The 16,160-nt window shown below is 45.0% G+C and overlaps 1 pseudogene; it reads right to left on the minus strand.

Annotated features, from left to right (window-relative positions):
* Positions 1-905: 905 nt before the first annotated feature.
* LOC115659250 overlaps positions 906-16,160 on the minus strand; it is an 88,669-nt pseudogene continuing 73,414 nt past the window's right edge.

The following is a 16,160-nucleotide window of genomic DNA, read 5'->3' on the forward strand; positions in this document are numbered from 1 at the left end:
AGGAGAAAATCCCTTTCCCCCTCAAATTACTGCCATTCAAGAGCATTGTTTGACCAGGTATTTCAACAGAGATCTATTTGTATTGTCCTGTACAGAACTGGGAGGGGAGGGGTAAATCAGCAGAACTGCAGTTTTCTAATCTCGTCCTAAATGCATTCTAGCAAACAGTTACATGCAACATTTATCACCTAGGTGGCACAAGACGGTTATGTGAACTCTTGTAAGCCTTTGCCATTGAAGTGTCCTGGAAGGTCACAGAGCAACACAATTTGGCTGTGAAGTCATTCCAAGAGCTTTATTCCTACATTGACTTAAGACACTTTCAACAGTAAAAAAAAATAAAAATTGTTCACAAATAACATTCATACAACATCAGAGAGGGAAATGGACGAGGTCAGAACAGGGCATTTGGGGAAAGAACTAAATGATCTTTAGGGGAGCTTTCCCCCAGGAGGCTGGTGGAGGGCTCAAGATCCTGGCTGGGCTCATAACTGGCCCTTTATTCCAGAGAGCACTATGCTGAAGAGTGTCGCTGTCCCACTGGGAGGAAAGTATGATCCGTTCAGGATTGTGCTGCAGTTGTTGCCCTAGCAGCAATGGGCCATTCTAGTAGACCAGACATGGGTTTCCTAGCACGACACACCAGACCAGTAAGTGTTGTCAGAGGCTCTTGATGGTGAAGATAGGAGGGGTCCGAATGCTTCCTATTACAGATCAAATTGCCCTTTGCTTTGCCATGCTCTGCACACTGCCACCCCTAAGGTTGCAGGGACTCTGTCCTTTGGTGCCCCTTTAACTTAGGAAGGGCTGTGGTACAAGATGGGCTGAGACACACACTGGAGCATGCCCAGGTTTCTCCACTCACCATCATAGTTAGTATGTGGACACAGCCCCCTCTAAGCCAGTCAGATCCCCCTCCATACACAGTGGCTGCGTCCTTGGACTCCCATAACTGGGTCTGAGTGCACGCCAGATCCCATGCAGTCTGTGGAGTTCTCAAGCAGGATGCAGAAGGCAGCGTCCGGCCCTTGCCAGGGGTGCAGCTGGCAGGCATCCTGCCCTCGGATTCCGGGTGCATGTTCCCAATGTCCTCCATCTGGTCGGCAGAGCCACCCCAGTTGATGTGGAAGCAGATGACATGGGGGTTGGAGGACAGAATGTTCCTGTGCAGCTGGGAGAAGTCTGGTTTGAGGGACCAGTACTCCCAGAACTCGGGTCCAGCTCGCAGGTACTCCCACAGCTCATTGTTGATGGAGTAGCCCATGAGGATGAGCTCCTGGCCCAGTTTTGTGGCAGGGGATGGGCACCACTGTCATCCACACCACATCACTCTTGGGGAGGTGGCTTGGGCTGGGGGCTTTGGCCTCAAAACCAAACATTTGCCTCCCATCTGTGCCAGGTTACACCAGGGCTGAGTCAAACACCTGGTCATACTTCTCACTCTCTGCAGAGGCCATGTAGATGATCTTCCACTCCAGCTTATGTGGCAGCACCTTCCTGCACTCAAACCACACCTGGAAGCGGAACAGGTAGTCGAATGGGCCCGAGTTCTCCAGAACTGACACCACTGACACTTGGGATACGTCACTGCCTCTGGGACCTGAACCTGCTGCCCACTCCCCAAGCCAGCTGTGAAATCAACTAAATATTCTCTGCATATATTTCTTCATGCAATGCGTTCTTTTTCATTTAAACTACTTTTGCTTAATTTACCAACATCCTAACAGTCTTAACACTGATAGAACAGTTCCCTATTGTACCACATTTTAGGAAATTAAATTTCAGTGAGTAATTTGAAATCCGGAATGCAGCACACTACATAGAAACAGCAAGGGGTAGGACTAAATAGACATAATGTTGAAACAGCATTCAAATGAAGAGTAAAAAAAAATAAGAAACCCAAAACATTCTGTAAATATAAAGCCAATATTACATCTGGACAAATGTCTCATCCAGTTTGAATTAATTGCTGTTTTTTGATTGCCTAAATTACTAAACCTTTATTTTTTCTACACTGATTTTTTCCCCAGAATGACTAATTTTTGTGTCATGCAGTTAGCCATTTTCTTCAACCCTTATTCCTTTTTTGAACCTATCAGATTCATGTCATATAACATGACTTCACGCTCCCCCCCAACTGGCTTAAGTGTTAATGGATACTAGTCCTTTGGCATATTTCTCTCCATTCTCTGCTGCTGAAAGAAATGCTCCTACATAGTAATAAGATCACATTCTCACATTAATGACCTGCAGCACAACACTGAATTTTCTTACTTTATCATCAACAAAATCAGCATATTCAGCATTCTACTTGGTTGCTTTTCCAGTCATGATTTTCTATAGCAAAATAACTTGCATTCCCCTTTTACCTCAGGCTCGACCGTTTGTACCATATACATCATCCTGTCATCTCAGTTTTTTTCTTTTTCTTTTTTTTTACCCTGGGTTTTGAGCTGGCAATCTGAAAGGCATATTCCAGGATGGTGTAAGATACCAGTACCTGCCATTACTCTAGAGTAATGCTGTTTGTTTTTGCCATCCCACTTTTTATGAGGGAGCATTTTGTATGCAACAATGCGCTGGCTGTCAAGGAGACGTTGACCTGGGACAAATCTCCAATCTGTATTTTGGTTTTTGAACCATAAACACAACATGCTGGGAATGGAATCTAATATTGTCCTCCAAACAAGCATATCTATTCTCACTGGCAGATGCAGTCTGATTCACCCGACTGCATTTGCTAATAATATGGAGGTAAGGTGTACTTTATCAAAGGATGCGACTCATTGTTCTCATCCAGGAAAATCAAAAAAAATTAACTGCTGCTCAGAGAATTTGCATTTTACATATTCATAGAGGATTTTGAGCCCTAAAATCACATTCCATTTTTGTTCTTTAGAAACCACTATTAATGCCAATTTTGGGAGAATGAAAGGGAAACACAGAAAGATATTAACGACGTTCTACAAACCCATTTGGAGATTTTCAACAGAGAATGAACAAGGCTGATAATTTTCAGGGACCTGCTTGGAAATGCAATATATACACAAGCTAAGTAAAAAACTGCCCCACCACTTGAATGGCATTACCCTACATATCATCCTAATTTATGGGACTTCAGATTTAGCCCTGGAATCCTGTAGATCAACAAAGCAACAAATCACAAGGTCCAGTCACAGACATAGGGACGGGTTGTATCTAGTTACAGGTGGGGGGGAAATGTATCACCCCAGTGGAAACTACAGGAGGCAGTGTGTCTGAAGCGTGTCTCCTGGAGTTCTCAAAATTAGGGGCGGGAGGGTCAATGCACCAAGCTTGGAGAAAATAAAGTCTGCTCTGCTCTGCACTCAGCCAGTTTCACTCCCTTTCCTGCCCTCTCTGGAGAGCCTTGCACTGCAGAACCTTTGTGCTCCCTAGCTGAAAAGGCTCCCATTGGGCCCTGCTCCTGCAGGGCAGGGGCACAAGAAGGAGCAGTTTGGTGTACTCTCTTCCTCTCTCTCTCACGCACACCCAGTATTGCCAACTTCAAGAGACCAACAATCATAAATCCGAGCCCCCCAAATCAGGAGATTGGTCCAAAAATCATGATTTTTTAAAAACATTGTATTGTGTTTTCAGTCACCTGATGCTGTGCAGCTCCACCCACTGCATAGGCCAGAACCTTAATGTCACAAACTTCCTTTTTCCAGCAACCAGTTCCCATAGCATGGTGAGCATTGCATTTCTTATATAGATTTATACTATAAAGAGATCAGCTGAGCAGGAGTCAGAACTCCTTGGTTCTAGTCCCAGCTCCACCACTGTCTTACGTGATCTTGGACAAGTCACATAACTTTCTGTGCCTTAGTTGACCCTTCAGGAGAATGGGTATAGCACTATTTACTAATCTCACAGAACTACTGTGAGAGTTTAAATCCTTTGGATTCCCTGACTAAGAAGTGCAAAGTATTGTTATTACATATATTGCTCCATAATTGTAGATCAAATGGTACAGCTAACAAAACACTAATTCCTCATTTAAGCCTGATTGCCAGGTTACAGTACCATGCACATCTACAGTGCCAGATAAGTAAACAATGAAAATAAATGAATCTTGCCTGCTCTCAGGAGCTGTGCTGTTCTAGTGCACCTACACTTGATAATTTTCCTTTCTTTTCATAAGATTACTGACCTTGCAAACCTATGCCCCTTTTAGGTCCAATTTTGGGTCCCTGAGCGTTTTAACTGCTGCATTAAGCTCTGGGACTTCCATCTTGTGAACCCTTATGCACGACGTGAGGAATCTCAGAGTCAATGGGACTACTCACATGTAAAGTTACGCATGTGCGACTGAGTTAGTACCGTCTCTGTGTGAGTTTCACTATCCCCAAAAAGGAGTTAAACCCCAACATCCTTTAGTTATCTACCATTAGATCCTCTAGTCTGTCCTTCTGTATTTCACAGGCCACTAAATTTCCCCCAGTTGCCCCTGAATTGCTAGACTCAAGCATAACCTCTATTTGGCAAAAGCATATCTTCAAATCACCTCTCACTCTTCTTTTCGATAAACTAAACAGATTGCTCTCTATGGCTCTTGCTGAAAGGCATTTTCTCCAGCCCTCAAATCATTCTGGTGGCTTGTTTCAGCACCCACTCTAATTTTTCAACATGGCCACTCTGATAGTATCTGAGACCTCCAATTCTTTAATGCATTTATCCTCACAGCACTCCTGTGGCACAGAGAGTTCTCATTTTATCCTTTGTACATACAGGGAATGGATGCACAGAGTGACTAATGGTATGTCTACACTACGAAATTAGGTCGAATTTATAGAAGTCGGTTTTTTAGAAATCATTTTTATACAGTCGATTGTGTGTGTCCCCACACAAAATGCTCTAAGTGCATTAAGTTGGCAGGCTGCGTCCACAGTACCGAGGCTAGCACCGACTTCCAGAGCGTTGCACTGTGGGTAGCTATCCCACAGTTCCTGTAGTCTCCGCTGCCCATTGGAATTCTGGGTTGAGATCCAAATGCCTGATGGGGCAAAAACAGTGTCATGGGTGGTTCTGGGTACATGTGGTCAGTCCTCCCTCTGCCTCCCTCCCTGCTTCCCTGCCTCCCGCCTTGAAAGCAACGGCAGCCAATCGTGCATTACGATTGGTAGCCATCATCATCGTATTCCTGGGTGCTCTTTTAGCTGACCTCAGTGAGGTCGGTCAGGGGCGCCTAGGCAGATATGAGAGTGACTCAGCCAGGTCATTCCCATCTTCTGCCGAGTACCCAGGAGATGACGATGACTAGCAGTCATACTGCACCATCTGCTGCCAGCCTAAGATGTAAAGCATAGATGGAGTGGATCAAAACAAGAAATTGACCCAATTTGTTCTGTGAAATCAACGGCCTGCTAAACCCAGGGTTTTGAGGTCAATCCTTGAGGAGGCCATTCTGTGTTAAAGTTGTTTGTGTTTCTTCTTGATGCAAAGCCACCCCTTTTGTTGATTTTAATTCCCTGTAAGCCATGTTGTCAGTTGCCCCTCCCTCCATCAGAGCAACGGCAGGCAATTGTTTCACGCAAAACCAGGTGAGGAAGCGACGGCAGCGTGGTGACGAGAGTGATGAGGACCATAGACATGGTCATAGACTTCTCACAAAGTACGGGACAGGCAATGTCCCCTGCAATGTGCACATCATGCTGATAAGCTCTGCATTAGCTCTGCATGGTCACCTGTGCTGATCAGCTCGCCACGCTGGCCAAACAGGAAATTGAATTCAAAAGTTCTCGGGGCTTTTCCTGTCTACCTGGCCAGTGCATCTGAGTTGAGAGCGCTGTCCAGAGCGGTCACAATGGAGCGCTCTGGGATAGCTCCTGGAGGCTAATACCATTGAATTGCATCCAAACTACCCCAAATTCGACCCAGCAAGGCAAATTTCAGTGCTAATCCCCTAGTCAGAGGCGGAGTAAAGAAATCGATTTAAAGAGCCCTTTAAGTAAAAAAAAGGGCTTCATTGTGTGTACTGGTCCAGGGTTAAATCGAGGTAATGCTGCTAAATTCAACCTAATGTCATAATGTAGACCAGGCCTAAATGACTTTCCCGTGGCCACACAGGAAGCTTGTCATGCAGCAGAGAATTGAACTCTTGGCTCCTAGGATAGCACCTGAACCAGTGGAGCCATTTTCATCCTTGTCCTGGGAATTTCTATTTCTGACATTTCTATTTTCATCTAAAGAACGGCATTGATTTTCTTTCTGTAGAAAGTGCGAAACAGAGTGGTGAAGCTTCTTTGGACTGAGTGATTAGCCAATAATCGGGGCATTCTTTAGGAGGAGAAACTGATGAGTCAGGTACCTTCTTTGTAAATAAACCAAAGTCCTTTTTCCCTGATCACAGTAGGCAGTTTCCTTGCTCACAATTTCTAAGCTTGTCCTTCTAGTCATTCTTGTGTCCCAAGAAGCTCCATCTCTGCTCTTAGGCTACACTCACAACTGAGGGCTTGTCTACATCAGAAAGTTGCAGCGCTGGTGAGGGAGTTACAGCGCTGCAACTTTGAAGGTGTACACATCTGCAGGGCATCACCAGCGCTGCAACTCCCTGTTTGCAGCGCTGGCCGTACTCCCGTTTTGTCTCGGGTGTAGAGGATCCAGCGCTGGTGATCCAGCGCTGGTAATCCAATGTAGACACTCACCAGCGCTTTTCTTGACCTCCGTGGAAGGAGGAAGCCTCTGGTAATCAAGCTGGTCTCCTTCCCCGGCTTGCTCTCGCGTTCCCGGAACCCCGAGCAAGCAGGTCTCCTTCCCTGCGGTTTGCAGGGTGTTTCGGGAAACGCGAGAGCAAACCGCGGCGAAGCTGGTCTCCTTCCCCGGCTTGCTCTCGCGTTCCCGGAACCCCGAGCAAGCAGGTCTCCTTCCCTGCGGTTTGCAGGGTGTTTCGGGGAACGCGAGAGCAAACCGCTGCGAAGCTGGTGTCCTTCCCCGGCTTGCTCTCGCGTTCCCGGAACCCCGAGCAAGCAGGTCTCCTTCCCTGCGGTTTGCAGGGTGTTTCGGGGAACGCGAGAGCAAACCGCGGGGAAGCTGGTCTCCTTCCCCGGCTTGCTCTCGCGTTCCCGGAACCCCGAGCAAGCAGGTCTCCTTCCCTGCGGTTTGCAGGGTGTTTCGGGGAACGCGAGAGCAAACCGCGACGAAGCTGGTCTCCTTCCCCGGCTTGCTCTCGCGTTCCCGGAACCCCGAGCAAGCAGGTCTCCTTCCCTGCGATTTGCAGGGTGTTTCGGGGAACGCGAGAGCAAACCGCGGCGAAGCTGGTCTCCTTTCCCGGTTTGCTCTCGCGTTCCCGGAACCCCGAGCAAGCAGGTCTTCTTCCCTGCGGTTTGAAGGGTGTTTCGGGGAACGCGAGAGCAAACCGCGGCGAAGCTGGTCTCCTTTCCCGGTTTGCTCTCGCGTTCCCCGAACCCCCCTTGAAGCCGCCCAACAGCGCTGCAGTGTGGCCACATCTAACACCACTTGCAGCGCTGGTTGCTGTAAGTGTGGCCACTCTGCAGCGCTGGCCCTATACAGCTGTACTAATACAGCTGTAACAACCAGCGCTGCAAAATTTTAGATGTAGACATGGCCTGATTCTCTGCCTTTCTGCTGCTCTTTGCTTTCTGTTCCAATACACATCTCTAACCAGCCAATGCCTCAGTCCCTATGTTTGCAATCAGTTCCAGGGAAACTCTCATGCTTCATGGCATAGTTGCATTGGGTGGTGGCTTCCATTGTCTCAAGCTCCCTTATGGAATAACATAACTGAATTGCTTCTTCCATTTAGCCTGAATGAAGGCTAGCTATCATACAGACTGCATAAAAGATGGGTAATTGCTTAGAGATAAAAGACATGTTTGACAGCAACCATTAGCCCTTTCCAGCACAACAGGTTACCTTTTCTATTAGCATTTCTTTTTACGTTTGAGTGCTGGGACCTTTCCTGGGCTCCCTTTCTTTTGAGCCTTAGCCTTTTTCTCCATCAAAATTCGTATTGATGACAATAGAGGTAAATTTTGGCCCTCAGGTCCCGATGCATTAAAGCATTAGTATGTGAATGGACTTCAGTGGAGCGGCTCGCATGCTTACACTTACACACATTCTTTAGTGCTTTGCTAGATCAGAGCCTTAAACCCTGAGGAAAGCACTTTGGCACATTGCTGAATAGGGATGGATTCAGGCATGCACCTAAGGACATGCCTCACTTCAATGGGGCGTAAGTGCTTTGCTGAACAGGGATGCTTTCCTGAACTGGAGCTTTCGTGCTGAGCCTTTTGCCACATAACTATTGGCCTGTTTGACTCCTTATAGAAGGCAAACAAATGAAATTCTAGCCATCATATTTGATGGCTTCTTGTCTTTTTTAACCTTCCCAGTTCAAAACAGAGCATCATCCTTTACATCAGGGGCAGTCAATAAGTGGACCCAGACGACCAGATGCTTTTGAACAGACCCCAAAATCTTTTTATTTACTATCATCATTATTGGGGGGGGTAATTATCATTTTCTCTGGAGTTTGGACCTTGACCAAGAAATCGGGACCTTCACAAAAAATAAATGACTACTCCTGGTTTACATCAACATAAAAAGGGAAAGCTGACTATGCCTGTCCAGGGCCTGATCCTTTTCCCATCAAAATTCCCATTGACTACTGTAGAGGCTCTGCCAGAGAGTGGGTATGTGAAAGACGGAAAACTTCATTCCAGAAAAAATGTGCAAAGAATTTGCTGAGATCTTGTCTGTCATTGTCCTAACACATGGCAGGTCAGTAAGCCCACTCAGTGCCAGCTATTCGTATCTGGGGGGTGCTACTCCCTATCCTGGGCATGTGGGCAGGCAGAGGTGGGGAATGGATGCCTGGTTCCATCTCCACAATGCTCCAGCTCTCACAGCTGAGCTGGTGCAGGAGGGGAAGTAATCTACGACTATAGACCAGGCAGGCCTATGAGTGTGTATTATCCCTTTAATTAGAGGGAAACCCCTCTGAATATCTTCTCTGAATTCTCAAAAGTGTTCTTGATTATAGTATGTACATTTTATCCATATTGTTATGCACTAGTTTAATTAATTAGAACCTGATACTATGCAATATAAACATCACGAGATAACATAATTCTATGAAACAGGGAACAGTAGTATCTAAGTAACTGAAGCATAAATATTGTTCACCTCAAGCAAGAGAAAAACTATTAATAAAGTGTAGTAGAATTCTCTAATTATTCAGAAAAGTTCAATTTTCTGATTTAAAAACAATCTGATGGAAATGTTGCAGTGGAGTCCTGGTTTGTATTATTATTTTTTTATTTTTATTTTTTTATTTTATTATTTGTATTCCTTCAACTTGTTCATTATTTGATCAGGTATTGGTTTAAAGGGGATTTCATGGGGCAGGTTGGTATGGACTGCATTAGCAGATGTCAGGATCATTACTCTTTGCCTTCTGCTGCACAGAACTTTCATTCACTTATCAGAATCACTTCTCCCTCAAGCCTCGCTTTGCTAAGGACACAAACTGCAAACCTTCATGCTCAGCAAGATTTCAACAGGTCACCCTCAGTTCCCACTGACACTGCACCTTACAGGATTAAGCACTAAGGGCCATATTGTACCAGTGATTTTAAAGCAGGACTCCTTGTTGTCCTCAGTGAGGAGTTCTGCTTACAAACCCATTTCTCAAAATACTGGCAAGAAAATAGTTCATCAAAATGCCTTGGTAGTTCAAAGCTCTAAAAAGGACATTGTTAAAATAAAAGGCATATGTATCCTGATTAAATGCCTTATCTGTGTTACTAATCCCATATACTATTAAAAACTAAACACTTCAAACTTTCTACTATTTATATATTTGAATTCACACTGTTAGGACAATTAGATCACTCACTTTCATTCTCTGTTGCTCACACACTAACACAGTGCTGTGTTGGTTGCTCACTGGAAGGAAACATTTAAAATCAAACAAACCCTGTTTTTGCTTGCTTGGTTTATTTTTTGAAATCGTGGAAGCATGATGCTGCATCAGACTGCAATGCCATTCTAGAGCCCTGGACTCTATTCTATTCAGCTTCCTATACTATGCCCATCACTGCGGTATCTGGCTCCCCCAGACCAACCATCAAGGACTCCAGCACAGCTTTATTCCTTTCTGTCCCTAGCGTGCTGTAAAATCCCTGTCTAACAAGCCACAGGAGACAGCAGAACTTCCTGGCAATCATTTGGAGAATTGCACTTCTTAAAGACTGTAAGCAAATTAATCCATTACAAGGGCCAAGTCTTGCTCATCTTACTCACACAAGTAGTCCTGCTGGAGAGGCTTTACAGAGGCAACATGATCCAGTGGCCAGAGCATACGGAATCAAGAGACCTGGGATTTACTTTGGACTCTACTGCCGACAAGCTCTATGACCTTGGTCAAGTCACTTCATCTCTCTGTGCGTCTGTTTCCTTCCCCACCCTTTATTCTGTCTATTTAACTAGATGCAGTGCCTAGCTCTCTGGGGCTCTGATTTCATTGGAGTCTCTGGATCCCTAAATATTTCCAGCAGTGCTAGTCATAAAAAATGCTACTACAAATTCAAAACTTTATTTTGAAGTGCAGCAATATACAGTTTAGACATGGTAGACAGCACTTCTTACAGTATGATTTACCATTCACATGCCACTGTTTTATTAATCTGTTGGGGTTGGTTTTTGGTTTGGTTTTTACACACACACACACACACACACACACACACACACACACACACACACACACACACACACAGAGTCTGACTTAACCCTCACACCTACCTAAAGATTGCACCTTAATTGTCATACTTGGTGATGCACAATGCAGAAATTTAATTTCTAGATATACTGTGCTAATTCTATGTCCCAGAAGAGATTATATAGAAAGAGGTTTTCTCATCACTTTGTACTTTACACAACTATCTTTATAACGGGTATTTTTGTTGGCTACTGGAATTTGCTGAATAAAGAATGCTTTAAATGATTTGATAGTCTGCAACCTGTGTCATCTGGGATGTGTACAATTATTACACATGGCCAAAGAGTGTAATGAATTAGCACAAGTAGACAATGACAATCAAATATTAAAGCTCATTCATCCAGAATAATTCCTTTCATGTTTATGATGTGTAGCCAGTGCCTTAACATCTGGTCACTGAAGGCCTCTGGGAATTAAACGGCCCTAAAAGAAAAGCAGTGAGATTTTGTTCAGCAGAAGCATGGCAAGTGATAGAATACCACAACTCTCCACTAGATAAGCAGAGAAGAAAAACCATATTTCAGGGATCACCTTGGCCAGAAATGACATTTTGCAGCCAAATTCCACAGAGCCACTGGATGTGTACTCTAAGCCGTAGACATGATCATTTGGAAAACTTGAGTCTGTTTAGTTGTCTCTACAATTTCATCACTTCTTCACTGTGGTTGACTTCATAGTCCTCATCCAGAAACTACCAAGAGCAGTGATTTGCTTGTCTATATAACTTTAATCAGAGGAGCTCAAAGTGCTACACAGTGATTAAGGGCATGATCCAAAGATCTTAGTTGTCACTGGTAGGGGTTTTTTCACCATTGATTTCAGTTGGTTTTGTATCAAGCTGTATTTTTTCAAGCCTCACAAGCCTCTGTTGAAGTAGGATAACTGATTTTTACAGATCAAGAAAATGAGGCACAGAGGAACTCCAAAGACTGCACTGGCTTCCTACTTCTCTTTAGGTGCAATTCAATGTAGTGACATTGAGCTGTAAACTGCTCCAGCAGTAGTCAGGCTGCAGGCTGAGACTGCCTCTCTCCTTGTCATGATAGTTAAAGTCAAGTGACATACTTCTGCTAACATTATCCGGATTTGGATACCATAGGGCTTGGACCATGTCATTCCCAAAGGAAGGCCCTCAGCTTTAGAATTTGCTTCCTCCAGAGCCTGAGTTTGTTAACCTGAAGGGCACAGTGTAAGCTCATCCCTTGTCTCAGGCGTTTGCTTGAAGGAGCAATCATGGAGATAACAATGAGTAACTCCTACAGTTTTAAACACACCATTTGTCAACAAATTATTCCTATTACAGTTTATATATTATACAGCAGCCAGAAGTCCATTGTACAGTCACCCAATGTCACACAGTGAGAGTGGCAAGGTTGGGGAAATAATCTAGGAGTTCTGATCCCATTATCTACACTATTTTTATCTTTATAGAAAACAGAGGATCTAAATGGACTTGCCTATTTAGCTATGAAGATTTGAAGGTCAATGGGAGTTTGGCACCTAGATCATTTAGATGCTTTTGAAAATCCTACTAGGTGCTTCTCTGTATCTTTAGACACCCAGGCACCTTTGTAAATCTGGCTTTGGGGACCTGCCCCTGCCCCACTGAAGTCAATGAGAGTTTTGCCATTGACGTCAATGGGAGAAGGATCAGACCCTTTATTAATTTGGTAGAAGCTTTTCTAATCACAGACTAGGAGACAGAGATTGTAGTTAAGCCCTAATGGATGAATTTATTTGCAGCTCTGTTTCATTGGCCAAGCGAGATGTCCTGTCCACAGAATGAAAAAAGCTGCTTGAGCCAAACCTGGTTTTGGAAATGGGTTCTGCTATTGCAGGTTAAAGATACTTTTCCCAGTGTAGACCAGATGAAGCCATTTTAGAACCTGTTTTCCCCACACTAGAGAAAATAGATTCAAAATTTCTTACTTGGTCAATGAAAATATAACATGCTTTACTATAATTGCAAACAAGGTTTACGCCAAGGTTTAACTGTAGTCTGTGTCTCTTGTGTAATTAGCAAAGCTTCTGCCATATGAACGAAATGATCAGTAGTGACAACGATACCGAGCTTGTGTTAGCTTTAGGAATAGAGAAAAGGCCTTATGTAACTACAGACAATTGACCTTGAGGTCCAATGACAAGATTACTTACAGTTAATGTCACTGAAGGTTTCAGCATCTTTCTTGAAGTATGCACAGGACAACTCTTGCATATCCTTCCTTAAATGTCTTACAGTTCAAAATGCTGCCTGAGTTAATGACACATTTTATTAATTCCCAAATGGCCAGATGTCAAGGTTCCATGTGCTGCCTATTTATCAAACAGCACCAAAGACTTTGTACTAACAAGTTAGATGATATTGAATTTGATTTACTTTTCAAGTGCAACGTGTTCTCTACAGGAACACACTTAGTGTTCTTTGTGGCATGGATAAAGTCGAGTAACCGATCAAACATTTCTAGTAACTATGCCAATAACCGTTTTTATGTATTGACTTTACAACTGTCAAGCTATCGGTACAATGGGCTTGATTTTGATCTCAGTTATACGACTATAAATCATCATTAATTCCAGTGAAATCATTGATGTCCCCAGAGTAAACAAAAATTGACTCCATATTTCTGACTCGGTCAGGGGAAATAAACAAGTGACTTCAATGAAGTCACATCCAAAATTTACACCAGGTAACACAGATCAGAATGCTGCGCACAGTGTTCTGTTTGCTTGAACAAGACTTACTGAGCCTCATTCTGCCATCACGAGGCTTTATTAGAGATCATCATTTTAGACAGACTGGTCAGGTTTAAACATATTTAACCTTGATACTGTAGCTAGTTTTCTTGTGACAAAATGACAGTTGGGTTTGTTTGTTTGTTTTTCTATTGCTTCACACACACACACACACACACACACACACACACACACACACACACACACACACACACACATTGAAGTAAAATGTCAAGGTTACCTAGCTGGACCTCCTGAGCAGCAGCTGGGGGGGGCTTGGGTGAGTATCGCACTGGCAGGGAGGAGTGGGGGTCCCTCTGCCCCAGAGCTCGCTGCTGCTGATGGGGAGAGGGCTAGGGAGAGTCCCCCTCCCTGACCCCCATCCTAGCCCCAGGGAAGCCTGCCTGCTGCACCCCAAACTCCTCATCTCTGGCCCAGCCCCCTGCCCCACACTCCCTCCCATACCCCAAACTCCTGTCCCAGCCCAGAATCCACACCCAGCACCCAAACTCCCTCCCAGAGCTCACACCCCTCCCGCACCCAAACTCTCTCCCAGAGCCTGCACCCCAAACCCTCTCCTTCACTCAAACTCCCTCCCAGAGCCTGCACCCCCTCTTGCACTCCAACCTCCTGCCCCAGCCCAGAGCCTGCACCCAGCAACCAGAGCCCACACCCCCCTGCCGAAGCCCAGAGCCTGCACCCACTCCCAGAGCTCACACCAGGGCCACAGGAGGCCTGGGGCAATGCTGGGGAGCTGCGGCCCTTGTACTCACCCAGTGACGCTCCAGGTCTTCGGCGACATTTCAGCAACAGAGGGCCCTTCAGTCGCTCCATGTCTTCAGCAGCACTGAAGGGCCCCCCGCTGCCAAAATGCCGTCAAAGGCCCAGAGCGACTGAAGGGCCCCCCGCCGCCGAAATGCCACTGAAGACCTGGACCACCACCAGGCCAGGGCTCGCGGGGCATTTTGGTGGGGAGGGGCCCTTCAGTTGCTCTGTGTCTTCAGCAGCATTTCAGCAGCAGGAGGCCTTTCAGTGCTGCCAAAGACATGGAGCAACTGAAGGGCCCCCTGCTGCCAAAATGTCACCGAAGACCCAGAGCGACTGAAGGGCCCCCCGCCGAAGACTTGGACTGCTGCCAGGCCAGGGCTCGCGGGGCCTCTGCAAATTGCCCCACTTGCCCCCCCCGGGTGGCCCTGACCCACACCCCTCCCGCACTCAAACTCTTTCCCAGAGCCTGCACCTCTAACCCCCTCCTTCACTGAGACTCCCTCCCGGAGCCCACATGCCTCCCGTACCCAAACTTCCTCCCAGAGCCTGCACCCCAAACCCCCTCCTGCGCCCAAACTCCCTCCCAGAGCCTTAGGCAGCTGTGGGGGGGGGGCAGGACTTGGACTCCCATTCTGGGCTTCACCAAAAACTATACAACCTCTGACCACTGAGCTGAAAAGCCTTGGTGCAAAGTTTGTGCAGAAGAATGGGTTTAGCTCTGTTTTGAGACTTGTTGACTAGGTCCAACATTACTGAAGACAAGTATGATCAAATATCTTGAATGATACGTTGTAAAGAAAGGGTATATAATGATCTTATCTAAATACTTGCAATTGAAACTAAACATGTGGTGCAGTAGAGCTTTATAACAGAAATCACAGAGACATCACTTGTGTTCATTTCATGCAGTTTTGCAACAAATGTATGTTTAAGTGGGAGTGAATCCAAATCCTTCTGTGACCAGAAGCAGGCTATTAATTACCATGTACAGCACATATTGATGCCAGTATGGGAGGAAGACTGTCTTGTGGTTAAAACACAATGAGGAACCTGGATTATATTTAGGCTTGTCATAATTAATTTTTATATATAACAGATATCAATGTTTATTTTTAAGCATTTTTTCTGTCTTTATCTGTTTAAATTTTCACAAATTATGGACTTTTTAGCACCTTTCAGCTATTTTAATCTATTTAAATTTTTACAGTTGTTGAAGTTACGTGTGTTTCAGACACAGTAGATTCAGAAAAGTTAAAGTTTTATAACTGTTAAAATGCAAACTGTCAACAGCACAATATCCTTATATCAAATTAATATGTTCTCAAGCAACATTTTTCTTTCTCTATCTGTAAATTCTGATCATCGATGGAAATATTTTTCCTCCTGTTTGTGCATGTATGGTAAAAAAAATCTGTTTTTACCAACATTTACTAATAAAAATCTAATCCTTCCAAGCCTAAATTATATTCCTGGCTCTGTCACAGATTTCCTTTGTGCCTTTGGGATAGTCTCTCTCCAACAATCTGTAAAATAACCAGGCTTCCATGGGAGGGAAGGGGGTACAAGACGGATGAGGAGTCGCCACTCTTCCTCCCAAATCCACTTCCTATCCGAGGAAGAGGTGCTTCTACCCCTCATGTTCCAAGGCAACATGTTCACACGCTTTACAGAAGGAAAGATCTGGCAGAGAGTGAATGGTCAAGCTCAGTCTTTCACAAATAAATAATTGTTTGGGGTTTTCTTGGCATTCAGAAGCCCCTGATTGACTTTTTCTTTTTTTCTCCTGAGACAGGTAGAAGCTCCACACATGTAGACTCCTACATTATTTCAGGGATGGGGGCTAGCTGGGGCAGCAATGGCTGCCTGATGAGGCTGCAACAGGCCTAAATATACTGGGGGC

Source organism: Gopherus evgoodei, chromosome 10, assembly GCF_007399415.2.
Source record: "Gopherus evgoodei ecotype Sinaloan lineage chromosome 10, rGopEvg1_v1.p, whole genome shotgun sequence".
NCBI classification, from domain to species: domain Eukaryota; kingdom Metazoa; phylum Chordata; order Testudines; family Testudinidae; genus Gopherus; species Gopherus evgoodei.